Here is a 17712-nt window from a genome sequence, read left to right on the forward strand (position 1 = left end):
ATGATCGATAATACCGCCAATACATGTCAAGCTGATTTACGCCTTATTTCCAAGCGTATGATAAACAAATTGCTGGTAATTGGATGTAGTCCCTTCCAATCCTGTTTGTCGTGAGATTATGGTCTCACAATTCTATCTTTGCCCCCGATACCTGACCTTATCAGCTAAAAATCCTTTTACCACTGGTCATATTCAACAGGAAGTCCTTCTTACTACTTACCTTGTGTGTGTCTCTTGCGATGAGGTTTTCACCATCAAGCATATTCTGCTTGACTGTGTGGACTTATCGTCTGCAAGGGACTCATGTACAACCCATTGCGTTAATATTTTACATATTGCGTTATTTTTTACGTTTTGCGTTAAGTTGTTACATATTGCGTTAGTTTTTACATATTGTCTTGATTTTACATATTGGGGTTGTACAACTTACGCTATGGTGCAACCGATCTGTTCTCCCGCGTAAACGCTCATCTGATAGTGAACTGCCTGAGGGAAGTTGATCTGTATCATAAATTGTAACTGTGTAATGTGACTAACAAATTGCCTGCCTTTAAATTTAGTGCTATGCCTTTTTCTGTCTTTAAATGACAATGTAATGAATATATGTTTCTGCAATAACACTCATTTTGACTCTGTACCTACAATGTTTATTAAAGCAGACTTGTTCTCGTCACCACATGGCTGGAATAATGCCGATATGACGTAAAGCCCAACTCAATATCAACTTACCTTGTGATTCTTTCGATTTGTATGTCCACACCAAAACACAATTTATGCCATTCTTGAAAGATTTTTAACAGTTGGTTAAGATGGTCTTGACGTAGAGACTGTCAACAAGAGAAGTCCCCCCTCCCCCCTAAAAAAATACCAAACCCTACACGTGAAACGAATGGTATTTAACTTTAATAGTGATATAAATAAACATCATTGTTTCTATTATAGAAAGAAAAACGTTTGTTTCACATTTATGTGTAATGTAACATGGTGAGGTCGATCTAACAAATTTAAATTCATACTATTCACACTTTCCTAAGGATCAAGTCATTGATTCAACAGAAAACTGTGATATGGGTTCTAATTTAGTTTTATATATCTAAGCTTATTGTAAGCATGGATCCTAGGTTTCAGTATGTCATTGCATCTTGTGGATCACATACGTGCTATTGACAGGTGTTGTGTACTTGTCAATGACTCCTTCCATGATTTGCATAATGGTTGATTGGCGCCATGAAAACCATTTTTATGGTTACTCATGTATCAAGTGCATAAGGTTAGATTAAAGTGGCTGTTTGGCTAAAGAGAGGTTACCATATCATTATTTATCTAGTTTAAAGGGATACAATTTCAAATTATATATCTATGTTTAAGTAAATTTGGGAATTTGATCCTTAGCAAAGAGTGAGAAGTATAGTTTCAATTGTTATCTGAATTCTTGACATAGTGCAAGTCTAATGCTGAATAAATCCATACGTGAGATGTAGCGTGAAGGGCACGTTAAACTATACGTTAACAGCACCTAATGTTCATAGCTTGTGTATGATGAGAAACCGTGAAGGTCCGGGTTAGAATTGATCTTCAGTAACTCATGCTTGCCGTAAGAGGTGACTAACGGGATCGGGTGGTCAGGCTCGCTGACTTGGTTGACACATGTCATCGTTTCCCAATTGCGTAGATCGATGCTCATGCTGTTGATCACTGGACTTTCTGGTCCACACTATTTACAGACCATATAGCTGGGATATTACTGAGTGCAAGATAAAACTAAACTCACTCACTCACTTACTTAAGTTTCATTGCTGAAGGATTGACATTAGACAACTGTTCGTTGTACAAATCTTTGTTTTACAACTGATAAAATCCTCCCTATGTCACTGAATACATTTAACCTACAATACAATTCTTAACACCAGGAGGTCCTAACCTCTTCATACCCCACAGAATACAGTCACAAGAAGCTTACACCAGTATTCCATTGTACTGTCTGTGGAATAAGAGCGGCTAACGGCATGTGAGTAACCTATGTGTCACATGATGTCAAATAAGTGGCATATATAGTATTCATGGACATAAGATGGTGTTTTTATGTTTGCAGTTCGAAAGTAAAGTTCAGCTTTAAAATGTTGAGTAAACACGAGAACACATGTAGGGTTTTTTTCTTCTTCAGTAATATATATGACAAATGCTAAATCATTTCATCACTGTACAACCACTTGACACCCTACTTGAGATATTCAGTGACCATCAGTCCTCAACTGCTTACTATTTCCTGTCTTTAATTCAGGTCAGACACTTCTCTCCCTACATAACGGAAGCTGATCATTTGTGACTATACATTCAACATTATCAACAGCCATTCCATGTACACATGATTACAGTCTGACCTTTACTGGTCAACTTGAACCGGCTAACTTTGAGAGCACAGGAAGCCACACACAGAAAGCTGAACACATCAACCCTGCCAGGTCCGCACCAACTGTCACCTACTTGAATATATCTGTACAGGCATAAGCATAAGTGATACAAATGACAGCATTAAATACTTAACATGGTGGTGAGTTTTAATGGCCGGATGAAGGTGTTTTTAACAAACATAACACCTTACACTATTTCTTCCAATCACAGCTGTCACATGTCTCTTCAGTTACGGCCCGGCTCAGCGAGCAGGCGATTCTGCTGTTAGTGTATAGACAGCTCCCCATTCACGCAATAATCATATACGGGCCCACATGGCGCATGAATGTTAACAGCTACAGCCGTTTATTGTTGACAGATATGTAAAATACATACTCAGAACTTCGGAGTTGTACCTTGTGTACCAAATGACAGCGTATTTTAAACTGACTAGTGATTTGATTTAACAAAATGCGCTCTGATCTAACTTTTGACCTAATAAATAGCAGCTAAATTCCCCCTCCTAGTGTGATATTAAATCTACGTTGAAAAGAGATTTTGTTGTGTGAACACTCGAGTCGGCAAACTCATAAAATAATTGAAAATTAATCACAGACCACTAAGGTGAACCTGAAGGCCATACACACCTGGGCCGGAAAGGGGACTCCCGAAGGAGGGTGGTGTTCAACAATCGATTAGGTCACACAAAGGTCACACCTATGTGTGATAAAAAAAGAGAATGGCGGATATTCTGCTACACACACACACACACACACACACACACACACACACACACACACACACACACACACACACACACACACACACACACACACACACACACACACACACACACACACACGTACAACACACGTGTGGTAAACTATTTGGATCGGTGTCCTCCGCATACAACTTTAGATTTATCGTATACTGGACAAAATAAGTTAGGGATATTGGTATTTTTATGGTTGATATTTTATAAGTGTGTCAACGAATAAATAGATCATTATTTATAATTCAAAATTTTACATATATTTCTAACTATTTTTGTCCAGAATAGTTAAAATGATCAGTATGTAATTCGATTCCCGCCTTTGTCATCCAGACATAATCGCTACACGACAAAAAATCGCTTTTTCAATCCATATCTCACAGAATAAATCATTCGACATGACATTGTTCGTTATCGAATACTTTTGCATTATTTATTTAATGTTAATAGGTGAAGGTATTTCAGCAAGAGAAACAGAGGGCTGTTCTATAGGGACATATAGCGACACATGCATTTTTCTTGCATTTGGGACCCGTAAAGGTCCGGGTTATAATTGATCTGCAGTAACCCATGCTTGTATCAGGCGACTAACGGGATCGGGTGGTCAGGCTCGCTGAGTTGGTTGACACATGGCATCGTATCCCAATTGCGTAGATTGATGCTCATGCTGTTGATCACTAGAGTGTCTGGTCCAGCCTCGATTATTGACAGACGGCCGCCATATAGCTGGACTATTGCTGAATGCGGCGTAAATCTAAACTCACTCGCACTGTCACTCTTGCATTTGGCCTCGGATTTGTTTGTGTGTGCGTGTCTCACTAGTGGGGCTTGGTGACCTTGACTTTCCCCGAGCCTCCATGTCATCACTGTTTGCGTTTCATCCCTGAGCCTTTGAAAGTGAGCAGTCAGGTTGGTTTTGTTAACTGCTGAATGTTAAAGAATAATAGGACTGCATATCCTAACAGGGACTATTGTGGCGATCTTTTTTATTACGGTTCAGCTTCACGAGCAACAAGAAAAGCGACACAAACACTACCCAAATTGTATGTCGCTAACGTCTGATAAATACGAGTTACAACTCGCTTACATTTTAAATTACAAAATGACATGTAGGCCAAGGCTGCTATAAAGGGTTTAAAAACAAGATATTTATTGTGTAGGTATGTTAACGAAACACCCACATATCCTTTAAGATCTCAGAGGGGATGCTGAAAACATCTGAATGTTTACCACGCATAGATAGATTGCACTTTTTACATTGTCACTGCATATATGAGAAAAATAGACTTATAAATTGTGATTGAAAGATTGGGGAGAATGACACTGATATTACATGTTTTGCAAACGCTTGCTGACAGTATTAGTAATTTAAATGTGATTTTTCATAAAGTAAACGAAATGGAGACGCAAAGAAAATACAATTTATGTGTGGATTTATATCAGGGTAAAACGCTAACCGTAAATGCCATTCGTTTGAACGCTAACTGTAAATGCCGTTCGTGAGCTGGTGCTAGGCATTGAATGTTCCTGTCACAAACCAGAACAACAGAACAAAGATTACAAGAACAATTTATTTAAACCCCTTGTTACGACTGTTACGACGTAAATTGTAATAAAAACGCAAATTGTAATACTTGCAGCAAATTGTAATAAACTTGACGTAAATTGTAATAAAAACGTAAATTGTAATACGCAAATTGTAATAAAAATTGACGTAAATTGTAATAATTTTCGTTGCGGTAAAATGTAATAAATATTTACGTAAGTTGTAATAACAGTTTTAATCACTCGTAAATACGCGGGTGTTTGTTTTTCGTTGCATTTCATACATCAAATAAGCTTGTTAGGGCGATAACTCAAGAAAGAAATGATGGATTTTGTTCAAATTTGGTACCAAGGTATATTGGCGAGATTTACTGACACAAGTGAAATGGAGTGACCTTGAGATAATTTTCAAGGTCACAGCAATAATCTGAGGGTTTTGCCAATATAAAGATTGTTAGCGCGATAACCCAAGAAAGAATTGATAAATCTTAGCCAAATGACGAGAATGACATTGATCCTGATATATAATCGATATAAAATCTCTTACTGTTCTCTGTATCATGTCTTTTCGCAAATATCTTTTGAGGTTTTGATATGTATAAATATACAGTGGGGTGGTAGTGGGATGGGGGTGGGTTTCTAACGGGTATATCAAATCAAATCAAATTAGACATTTGTATAGCGCTATATATCCAGAGTCCTGCTCATGTGCACTTAGTCGAACGCTCGTTTGAAGAGGATGGTTTTGAGACAAGATCGGAAACTGTTGATATTTTCTCATTTTCTGACATTTTCAGGTAATCAGTTCCAGAGTACAGCACTGGGTCTGCTAAATGATCTGTCTCCGTATGTTGTGGTTCGGACAAATGGAATAGCCTAGCTGACTAGCAATGAAATGCATCACAAATTAAACTTCAGGAAACAAAAATTGGTTTTGCTATGCTGCAGCCTCACGATCCCCATTTTTTGATACTTGGTATCTTGGTTCGGTACTCCCCAAAAAACGGTAAAACCTGCAATAAAATGCATCACAAACTTCAGGAAACCAAATATGCTATGTTTGAGATTGGTAGAGGTCGGCTAGAATCAAAAAAGGCAATTTGAAACTACAATCGCTTGTTCAAGTGACTCCCCCTTCATGTTTACTGAAAGGGCTTGTTTTGGAGACACTACTCACCCCCTTTCAGTTGACGTCATCATAAGGATATAACTCATCCTAAAGTTTTCACTTATTCATACATGGTGTCAAGGGTTCAAACTAAATACTGAATGGTCACACAAGTGTCAGCTCTCAATATGTTGTATATCTGGACACAATGTTTTTGAAATTTTAAAATGAGGGTGTCCTAAAAAAACAGTCCCCGTCTAAATGTAAATCAAGCAATCCAAATCTTTGAATGTTGATGATGACGGGAAGTCATCCAATACTATGCTGAACATATTTTATATGATACTATCTAAGGGTATACCATTATCCAAGAGATAGCGCAATAGTGCAGTCGTAAGGCGTCTGCCTATCACGCTGAAGGCCCTGTTTCGAGGAGGCACCGAGGTTCGGTTCCCGAGATGGGCACATTTGCGTAGTATCCTTGGACAAGATACTTAGATCTACACTGTCTCAGTTCACCCAGCTGTAAAAGGGGTACCCGTGAGTATGTGCTGGCAATGTGAGTGTTTAGTTCATTGCGCCTAACAGGCAGCATGGCTGTACAGTCCCCAGGGAGTTTAAAAGAAATGAGAACGTCTAAGGAAAAATGCATTTCGATCTCTGAATACTTCTGAGCTATTAAAATACAAAAAGCAAAGGAATACAGTAAATAATCTGAAAAGAATAGCCAAGGGAAACTTTTAATCTATTTTTGATAACTATTTATCACCTCAGTCTACTCAATCAGGTGGTTACTACTTCATCGGGACCCATTCCCCTTCTTGTCACTGATGATTCTGGGATACCTTCAGTTTTTACAGATTTGGATAAAGCTCAAACATTAAATGAATATTTTGTATCTGTTTCAAATGTTACTGATGTCGGCAAGACTTTGCCACCTGTTAGCCATCGCTGTGTTAACAGTATAACAAATGTCATTGTAACCGAAAAGGAGGTATATGATAAGACCTTACCAGCAAACAAATCTAGTGGACCTGATGACATTAACATGAGAGTGTTAAAACGAATTTGTACATCTATAGCTGAACCTCTTTGTTTGTTGTATAATATATCACTGAGTGACTGTATTTCCCACAATGTCTAAAACGGGTAATGTTACTCCTATTTTGAAAGAAGGAAATGCATCCCTCCCAACTAATTACAGACCTATTAGTTTAATACCTATCCTTTGGAAAATCCTTGAAAGAATAATGGTAAAGCATGTGCACGACCATTTCCATGAACATAACATTTTAAGTAAATTCCAGTCAGGTTTTAGTGCTAGTCATTCTACTACATCTCAACACAGACATTTATCATAATATATGCTAAGTCCTAGATAATCACCACCTTTACTGTATGCTGTTTTGTGATATTTCAAAAGCTTTTTACAGGGCATGGCATAAAGGTTTATTGCACAAATTAGAAAATGATGGTGTTCGTGGAAACGTACTTAGTTGGTTAACTAACTATCTATCTGGGCCCGGTCGTTCAATACTCGGTTATCTTAACCGCCGGTTAACTCCTAGGTAACCGAACGTTAAATATGCGTTGTTCAAATCATGGTTAGTCATGCCGTTAGCTAACGTCGCAGTCAAAGTTTAACAGTGTGGTTAACGTCACTGGTTAGTTTCCATATATCCCAAAGTTCCGTTTTCTGTTTACTTCCGGTTTACCAAAAATGAAAACGCAAAATGTCGCCTGCACCCCAAGGAGAAAGAGAAGTCGAAATTTCTCTGCTGACGAAGAGAATGTAATCCAGTCAATGGTTGAAGCCAACTCTATAGTTTATCATAGGCATGCGAAAGTCGTAGCACTACGAACGTTTTGTATTGGAACACAAGGTTCCAGCCGTTTGCATAATTTATATTTCAAAGACAAATGGTCCCTGCTCTGTGTGGGACTTACTTCAATTCCAACAACAGAAAAGACATTTTTAGAAAAACTATAGCACAGCTATAGATAAAATATGATGAATCCATGGAAATAATATTAATATTAGAAGCATGTTGTCCGTGGGTAGAAAATGTATAAATATTACACACAGAGTTAAGCTTAGACGGCTACAGTTTTAATGGATCTTTGAATTCCCACAAGACCTATCGCTCACTTTTCACTCCTTAAATTGTCATGACTGTATGGCCAAGTCGTTAAGATGCTATTAATATCATTTATTAATTATTTGCCAAGTCTGTCAAAAAGTGAAATGTATGAACACACATTGCCAAATCTTTTAACATCAAACAATATAGCTGTTGTGACAATAATACCATTAGCTTTTATCTGAAATATGCATTCAATGCCAATAGAAACTTAATATGTTACTAGCACCACGTGCAAGCAGATCAAACTGTAATTGTACTATAGGCCTCAGGGCCAACACTGCTGAATAAAAAAATATCTTTTATCCGACCTTTCTGTTGACAGGAATCTAGTGAATAATACTGTGTAATATCGTCATTATCTGAACGCCTTCGCAGACGCATATTCCGGAAAGATGTCTTGAAAACATGAAGCTGCGTCTAATTTATAGATGAACATAATTTCCTCGATACTCATTAATCAGATGGACCTTCATTTAGTTCAATTCACAAGTGACTGCAGAGAATGCATAATTCTTTTTAATGACTTCACGGTCGGAAAACATGTATTATATACTCTCCCCAAAAAAACCGCATATAGGAATTTCAACTGTATTTTTATGTTTATTTTGAAACATCTTGTAGGCTTTATGAGTCAATGAAATATAGCGAAATTGCGCACTGGGAATGCAGACTTATCCGTCTTTGGCACCAACTCGAGAAAAGTCAGTTTGAGTGTCATATGGAGACGTGTGGTGGTGCTGAAGTCAATACCTCGTGTGAACACCGTGGGCATCCAGAACTGCACGGCATCGCCTCGGCATCGAACGAATAAGTCTCAGAATCTCGTGTTGCCCAATCGCAGCCCACTCTGCCTGTAGTGCCTGTGCAAGTTGCTGCAGTGTCTGGGGCTGAGGGTTACGGCGTCCCACGCGTCTGTCCAGGGCATCCCACAGATGTTCGATTGGGTTTAAGTCCGGTGATCTGGAGGGCCAGGGGAGCATATTGATGTTGTGGTTCTGGAGGAAGTCTCTAGTGTGACGTGCTGTGTGGAGCCTGGCATTGTCCTGTTGAAACAACTCCATCTGGCGATCAATGATTGGAAGGAGGTGTGGGCGTAGGATTTCGTCACAGTACCGTTGAGCTGTCAGGTTGCCCTGGATCACCACCAAATCACTTCTCCTACGGCAGGTGATCGCTCCCCACATCATAACACTGCCCCGGCCGAATCTGTCCACCTGGGGAACGCATGCCTCGGCGAAACGTCCACGTCGACGTCTGTACGACCGCATTCTTCCATCGCGTCGTTCCAATAAAAAATCGTGATTCATCACTGAACCAGATTCTACGCCAATTCGGTAGGTTCCAGGCCTGAACGTTGGTGCACCATTGAACTCGATGTCGACGATGTTGTTGTCGAAGCACAGGGCCAAAATAAGGTCTTCTGGCACGTAAACCTGTTCCTGACGGTCTGTGCAGAAAGCCTCCTCAATCCGGGTATTTGTCGAGCGGTACTGGTCGCCGTAGCTGTTCGATGACGCAGGTGATGTACCCGGATGTAGCGATCCTGCGCCGCAGTGGTCGCTCGAGGTCGCCCACTACGAGGGGCATCTGCTACCGCATTCTGCCGGCGATATCTCTCCCAGAGCCGTGAAATGGTGCTTTGGTGAACATTCCTGCGTCGGGCAACTGCACGTTGAGACTGGCCAGCTTCAAGCAAACCAATGGCGATATGACGGTGGGCTTCACTTAGACGTGACATTTTGCGTTCGTCAACAATATTCCAAATACAGTGAATAATCCACAGACAGCGATCAACCTTTTATACCCATCATTGAGACTATCTGATCCCCAACTTTCACGTGCATTGCATGTGAATTGTGTATTCTGTGACACTACACGCCGAAATTGAAAATCATGCTGTTAAATACGGGTATTTTACGGATGGTGCGTTTTGTTGTGATGTTTCAAACCATAAACACCATAGGACTCATAAACAGAGCAAAACCTTTTGTAAAATGAATCACGTTTTCATGATGCGTTTCCTTTTTGGAGAGTATATTTCATAAGTGTATTATAGAACGCTGTAGTAGATGAACATAATTTCTTCGATACCCATTAATCAGGTGAACCTCCATTTCATGCATAGATAGTTCTTTTCAATGTCTTCAAGAACGGAAAACATGTATTATATTTCATAAGTGTATTATAGAAATCAGCAACGATTCGGCAGAGAAATACGATTGTGCCAGTGTATTCCTTATATGAACCTATCAGTGTATAACATTAGCATTCAGATATTGTTATAAAATAAGTTAAAAATTCCAAATATTATCGTGTAATATGACAAGAGATAGTGTTGTGTTCGCTGTGACAAAAAGGTTTCGATATTCAAATACATGTATAACATTTAATCAAAGTGTCTACGAAGCAGGCCTGCATATCACTCACAACAGAAATAGATACATAATAATGTTTTGTTTCTTTTCCTACACATCAGTTGCGAGAGCAATGTTTATGCTAACTAAGTTTTCGTCAATTTATATAGCATTTTTAAAAGATGATTTGCTTCAATTAAAACATTCGAAGAATGAAAAAGAAATTAGGCCTATTGCTGAAATGATTAGTAAAAATATAATTAAAATCCATCTATGGGAAGGGATGCCAGACGGACATATCAAAACAAAATCGGATAATTACTTGGAGTATAGACTTTCAAAAATAGCATATTAATTAACAATGATATCAGTTTTTCATAAAATCATTAATAATTCTGAAACGTTTCCGACAAGCCTGGAATCGTGTTCAGATGTTTTCATAAATACACTCACACGAACGCCCAAGTGCACTTTGCGCCCTATTGGATAGTGTTTACAAAATCACGTTTCGCGAAGGCCGGTATTGAAACGCCAATTACATCACTTATATTTCTTATTCAGCGGCGACAAATGAATCACTGAATTCTAAGGCTGGGACGGGTACTCGGGTACTCGAATCCGGGTCGGGTACAGCTGGAATCGCGTCCTATTTCTAGGAATCGAGTATCCGGAAAGGGAGAGAGCTCTGTAATGGCAAGGGCAAGCAATAACTTGTCTTTTTCATTTTTGAGTGAGTGAGTGAGTTTAGTTTAGTTTTACACGGCACTCAGCAATATTCCAGCTATATGGCGGCGGTCTGTAAATAATCGAGTCTGGACCAGACAATCCAGTGATCAACAACATGAGCATCGATGTGCGCAATTGGGAACCGATGACATATGTCAACCAATTAAGTCAGCGAGTCTGACCACCCGATCCCGTTATTCGCCTCTTACGACAAGCATGGGTTACTGAAGATCCAAATTCTAACCCGGAAATTCACGGGTTTTTACATCATTGGTATTGTCCGATTAATGGAGCATAGTTTTAATGACTGTAATTTATCTGTGCATGAGCAGTGAGTAGTTAAGTTACAGTAGCAGCAGGAACAAAACGTTCGTTGTTATAACGAGGAATGTAAGTAAAGTGTTACTCTCTATATTGGTTAAACAGACGTAAATTAAATAGCTTGAGGTCAGTTTTAATGTCTTTTTACCAACTGTTCAAGTTTTCTACAATAATCTCTGTCAAATCGTGATTGAATATTCAGAAAGTTGACCCGAATGTATTTCTTACATTTCCGGGTACTCGATTCCGATTCTGGTACGTACATGCGGGTACTCGTTCCATTGTTTCCTAGTCGTCCCAGCCCTACTGAATTCCTCATACATTTTAGAATCTAATTACAACTGGTCTTTTTGGCACCAATACCAAGTGTCTAGATAAAGTAAAACGAAAGATATTGGGGGTGGAAACAACTGCTGTGCTCGAAAGACAACACCTGTTTGAAATGTAAACAAAGAAAACTTCAGACTTTACACTGTGTAGCATTTTCTCAAATTTTCAGACACGCATTTGCATGGAAAGAGCATATTAGCAAGAAATAGGAAATTAAAAATAGATACAATACAGGAATGTGATGTGTTTACACGAAACAGTCAAGTTTCTGTGCTGCGTGACGCCATGACTGACGTAAAATCACGCAGAACGACAACGGTAATAATCGGCATTTCTGGCTTCTTCTCTTTCTTAAAATAGGAGTGTATTTGGCAATTTCTCTGAGGTGAAGGTCGGTAGAATAAGAGTATAAACAATCACCATATCCAGCCGATTACACTTTCAGTATCATAATGTAATCGTTCGGATATTTTTTCATGAAACTGATTTAATTATCTACATGTAGCCTTGTTCAATATCATATCATACGTGGGTATAGGGTGTACGTGTTATATTCTTTGAATGTGCTTGTTTGAATAATATTTACAGAAGAAATTCACACATTTAGTGTAGTAAAGCATATATAAACCTTTCCACAAGGGTTAAAAGATGAAACGTAGGCATCATGTACTTGTACAACATGTATTTTAGTTCCTATGATGTGCATAGATACAGTTTCGTATGTAACTCTTCGTCAGAATAATTTCCAATATCGAAGTCACTACGATACACCCTATCCTTTCTTTGCTTTCTTTGCTGAACTGGCATCATGAAAGCAGTGTTAGCCATGAACGCCATTTGCGAGTTAACCACACTGTTAAAAAGTTAGCGGCGGTCCTTAGGTGTGTTAACTTAACGTCATGTTAACAGCCTGTTAAAAGTTAACAGAGTTTTGAACAACAAGATAACCCTCTGTTATTAGGTAACAGTCGGTTAAATGTACTTAACGGCTGGTTAAAAGATAACCGAGTTTTGAACAACCGGGTTCTGATAGACGACAGTGTGTCTCTGTTAATGGAACATTATGAAAACTAAATGTTACTGCAGGGGTTCCTCAAGGATCTGCCCTTAATTTGTGTTCCTTGTATATATCAATGATTTACCTGGAAATTTACATATTATCACAATAATGTTGGCCGATGACACATCAATCGGTGTTGCGGGAAAATATGTAAAATCCATAGAAGCAACTCTCAACTATGATTTAGCCCAATTGAATAAATGGGCAGAGGTGTTGTGGTGTGGTGTGGTGTTATATCTAGCATACTTTAAGACATAGAGGGGGTGGTGGTGGTTCTAACGGTTATATCTCAAATCCATGTAGAGGCGGCAGGCCTAACGGGTATGAACAACAATAAAAACGTTTATGCATTTATGACCCACATTTTCGAACCTTTTATCAGTCTCTAAAAGGGAGCTGGCAATAGATATTAATGAGCTTCGTCCTTCAAGCCTGAAAACCTTTTAATATGGTTGATTAATCCTTTGTCATTTATCAAAAAAAGTAGTGAGATTGTGCTTTATTGTTATAGATTTCTAAAATATATGGACACTATTGGGACGTTGATAACTGTCATCAGACATTATTTGACGACATTTCTCATGGTTTGAATATAGCTGACTTTATAGAAGATAAATATCAGTTTACAACACAACTGCCTAAATCTTGGTATTTTCGGAACCAGAGAAGGGATATGCCGATATTTAGGTCGTTAATCTAGCATATTATGGTCACGAATATAATTTTCTATTCATTACCGAAGTCTTTAATTGCGGAAATTACGCGTTAATCTACTTTCCAACAAAGGCAGGCTCCCCGTCATCGTTGTATTTAGAAGGCGGCTTCTTAGAAGCAACGTGACGTCATAACATTGTTCATGATGTCATGTCACTATGACAAAGTGATATTTTACCCGGTGCATATCGCATGAAAACAAATTGTCCCCGATATGTTTGCCCTCGTAGGTTATAAGCATTGCTATGATCATTCTTTGAGGTTAATGCCACACGTTGAATTCTTTGTTGTATTTTGAACGGTGAAACTAAATAAATGATTTACCCATAACAATTAAGGTGTCAACTTCCACTGTATACCTTACAGAAAGAAGTTTTGACTTTACTTTGATAACGAGCACATCTGATCGATTCCTTGAAGCAAATGATGCAATTCAATATCATTTCTACATTTTATTTTAAATGCATCAATCAAATACAACAAATGAGTAGACAGATTGACTGCTATGTGGCAAGGAATAACCAGGTGCCAGCGATTTATGATATCCTTAGCAAATGTAACTTAAAATTCCCTCTCATAAAAATACAATAATATGTCTAGTAATATGATGAAGAATATAATACGAACCAGGTTAAACTATGACAACGCAATACATGAATGTATGATCGAAACATAAATCATAATAAATCACATATGATTAAAACATTAAATTAACTTCAAATATGTCATTGTGTCAACATTGAAAATAATTCGAAAATGAAGAAAAAGAAACGTACATTTCAAAGCGTAAACAAACAATATCCTGTTATTTTGGGATATGCTATGAAGAACTTCAAAATGTAATAGAAATAACATTAAATTATTGAAAGCTATTGCTCGTAAAATATGTCCTTGCGTCAACATCGAAAATAACTCCATAATGAAAAAAAATTAACTTTAATTTTCGAAACATGCACAAATAATCTCTGGCTTTTTTAACACGTGTCACGAATAATTTCACAGCTGGTAGAATTAACATGAAATTCTAGAAACCATATGGTAACAAAAATTAGAAAATTAGTAATGACAATGCGTTTGTCACAAACATAGCTATTACCCCCGCCAGGATATCTGAATGTCGCAATTATCCTCTGTCTGACCCTGAAAATTATGTAAACGTTACCGAAACTGTCATCTGATGCCTTGATACAAAATGCGAACAAATTCCATCCATTAGGTTTAGAGATATCGCAAGAATACTTGCTGTGACCTTAAAATAATCCGAAGGTCACTGAATTCGAAATGGCGTTAGACGATACTCCCAACGCATCTTGGTACTACCTTTAACCAAACCATAATAATTCTGTCTTGTATTTTTGCACTAACAAGTTAGACATGTACAAAACACTTTTCACTGTGAACTTAAAATGAGCACAAGTTTCCCAATCAATTGGTGTTGGGGGAATCCCGCCAATACACCTTGATAAAAAATTGGATCAAAATCTATTAATACTTTCCTGAGTTCGCGACTATCAAGCTTGGCATGTGCAAAACTGTTAAACCTTCGCTGTGACCTTTAAAATGACCTCCAGGTCACTAAATTCAAGTGGTGTCGGTAAATCTCCAGTCTCGAGTCAATAAACCTTGGTAACAAATTTGAATAAAATCCATCATTTCTTTCTCGAGTTCTTTCAGTAAACAGAATGGGGATTCATTTGAACAAGCGATTGTAGTTTTGAAATTGCTTTTTTGTGCAGTTTAATATCTAAGTTTGATTCTAGCCGACTTCTACCAATCTCAAATATTGGTCTAGAAGCCAGACCCCCAAAATGGTGAAAATGTGGTGCAGTTCTGGCGACCAAACGGGATGTGATTTTTCACAATCAGGAATGATTTAGCTTTGATTTGAAGCCGGTTGTCATCAGCTACCGTGCGTGACTACCGTGCAGGGGCCCTTTTAAGGTGCAACATGTCATGTCAGTTATGGTAATATTTTAACCGATAACTGGATGGTTTAATTTAATAACTCTGGTTTGGTTTGACCGATTTTCATACAAAATATATTTTTGGAATGCTCAGACCATGATTTACATTTGTGGACAATAATATTACATATATGCTCATCGCAAAAATATTTTGGTAAGGTTAAAGGTCAACTTTAATAGAAAGGGCATTTGATGAGAACATATGAGTTGAACTTTACAAATTAAAGGTAATTTTTCCAAAATTATGTTTTTCTGATTCAGCTATATCATTTGAAGATCATAGATACCGTTGGTTGGCATTGTATTCATGAAAAACCATTACAAGGAAACAAAGGTTGGTACTTTGTATTTAGATCAGCAAAATATAAGATAATTTCAGCTCCATGCTTTACAAAGTATCAACAATACTATATATATCAAAGATACTGTTGAACTGTCATACATATTTGCGTTTATTGACATTCTGGCAGAAACAACAATTCAGCTGATGTCAGAAGGAGATATATTTTGATAAGTGTCAGTATTGCACTGACATGCCGTGAAACCCTTAAAACTGATGGATAATAATATGACATCCTAATGAAACATTGCCTTTATATCAATTCGTATTTATTGTTCATAATAGTCATAGTGTATTCCCAGTTGACATGTTAGTCAATGTCAACATTGTCAAGATCACGGGAACATGTTTTAAGTCTACATCCACACGCCGAAATAAACATCAGGTTCAACCTCTTGCAGCTACAGCTTCCTGTACATTGATTTTTACATGCACAGTTATGAAGTTGAAGAAGGTCCGCGGAAACGATTTAGCCTTAACTTATTTGCAATTTTATCAATTTTACAAATTTCTGAAAATAGGAAATTTGGATAGCAGTATATAACTCCCTATATGGTTAATTAGCCCCAGTGGTGAGCTCGGAGATTCAGAACCAGTGGGGGTCTAGACAGGCTTCACTTTGGACTATTGCATTACAGAAGGGGTTGAGCCGAAAGTTTGGAGTATGAGACTACTGGCATGTGTAAGGTCCCAGCGACGGGTGTCAGGCCGGGAAAGCCACATTTCAATTACATGGCTGTAGCCAGTAAAGCCACATTTCTAATAGATTAAATAATTAATGGATTACCGTAACCGGTAAAAGACTTCTTACGCTAAACGCCAAAAGAAACGTTACCCTCCTACCATCTATGAATTACGTTAATAAAAATATATGTTAGAGAGTATTAGCTTTAAAAAAAACACCAACTTAACAACCCAGCTTTATGCACATCACGAATCAAATTCTCAAACGCATTCATATTTAGGTGAACTGCATCTTTTTCAGAAGATTAAATTGTCCTATTTTCGACCATGCCGAAATAAACCAATAACAGTGATTTAAAATAGATGTCCCAAAGAAAGGTTGAAATAAAATTCTGCTTGAGACAGAGATAAACCATTTGAAGTCACCATTTTTCAATTTTTAAAACAAGTAACACCTGTTGTAGAGTGTGTAAAAATTGTAAAAGGATCATTCCTATGAATTCAGTCTTTTAAAACATTTTCTGCTTATTTGCAATAGTGAAAACAAATAAAACGTGTCTTTTATATTGTGCAAAAGTGTTTAGGAACACCGAAAATGATCTTTGTTAACAGTTTTGCTTGCAAAGTAACATTTACACACACAGCAATATCAATCGCCAAAACGTAGCAATATTCAAGCAGTATTTGCATCAATTTCACGTGTAGAATGATTCTATAGGGTATAAAGAGAGCCAAGAATGCATGGCATGATACACAAGCACTAGAAATGTGCCACGAGTAACAGCGGAAGAGAGGGAAAGAGCCATTGGGATGTTGCAGATGGGGTCGACATACAATGCTGTTGCAAACGCCCTCGGATGCCACCATATTTACGGTTAAAAGACTTATTCAGCGCTACAGACAGACTGGGGTCACCGTAGATAGACCAAGAAGTGGACGTCCACGCATCACAATGCAGCAGAAAGTTTTCATGAGAAATGTACACATGGCAACAAACTAAACCATTATCATTATTATTATGTTTTTACAGATTAAGATTTTTTTATTATAATGTGATAATATTATATGTAATGTTAGTATATTATATTAGCCTAATTATAGAAATAAAATCTGTTGTGATCTGAATAAAATTATGAGGAAACATGTCTTGTTTTGTTAAATACGGTAACCTGTTTGAATCACTAAGCATGTCTTGACAGCATAGCCTGGAGATCTGGGCAAGCAGAAGATGTCCTTCATTTGAAACACACTCTGCTGAT

The sequence above is a fragment of the Haliotis rubra genome, unplaced genomic scaffold (assembly GCF_003918875.1).
Source record: "Haliotis rubra isolate DU_JTF1 unplaced genomic scaffold, ASM391887v1 Scf1568, whole genome shotgun sequence".
In the NCBI taxonomy this organism is placed as follows: Eukaryota; Metazoa; Mollusca; class Gastropoda; order Lepetellida; family Haliotidae; genus Haliotis; species Haliotis rubra.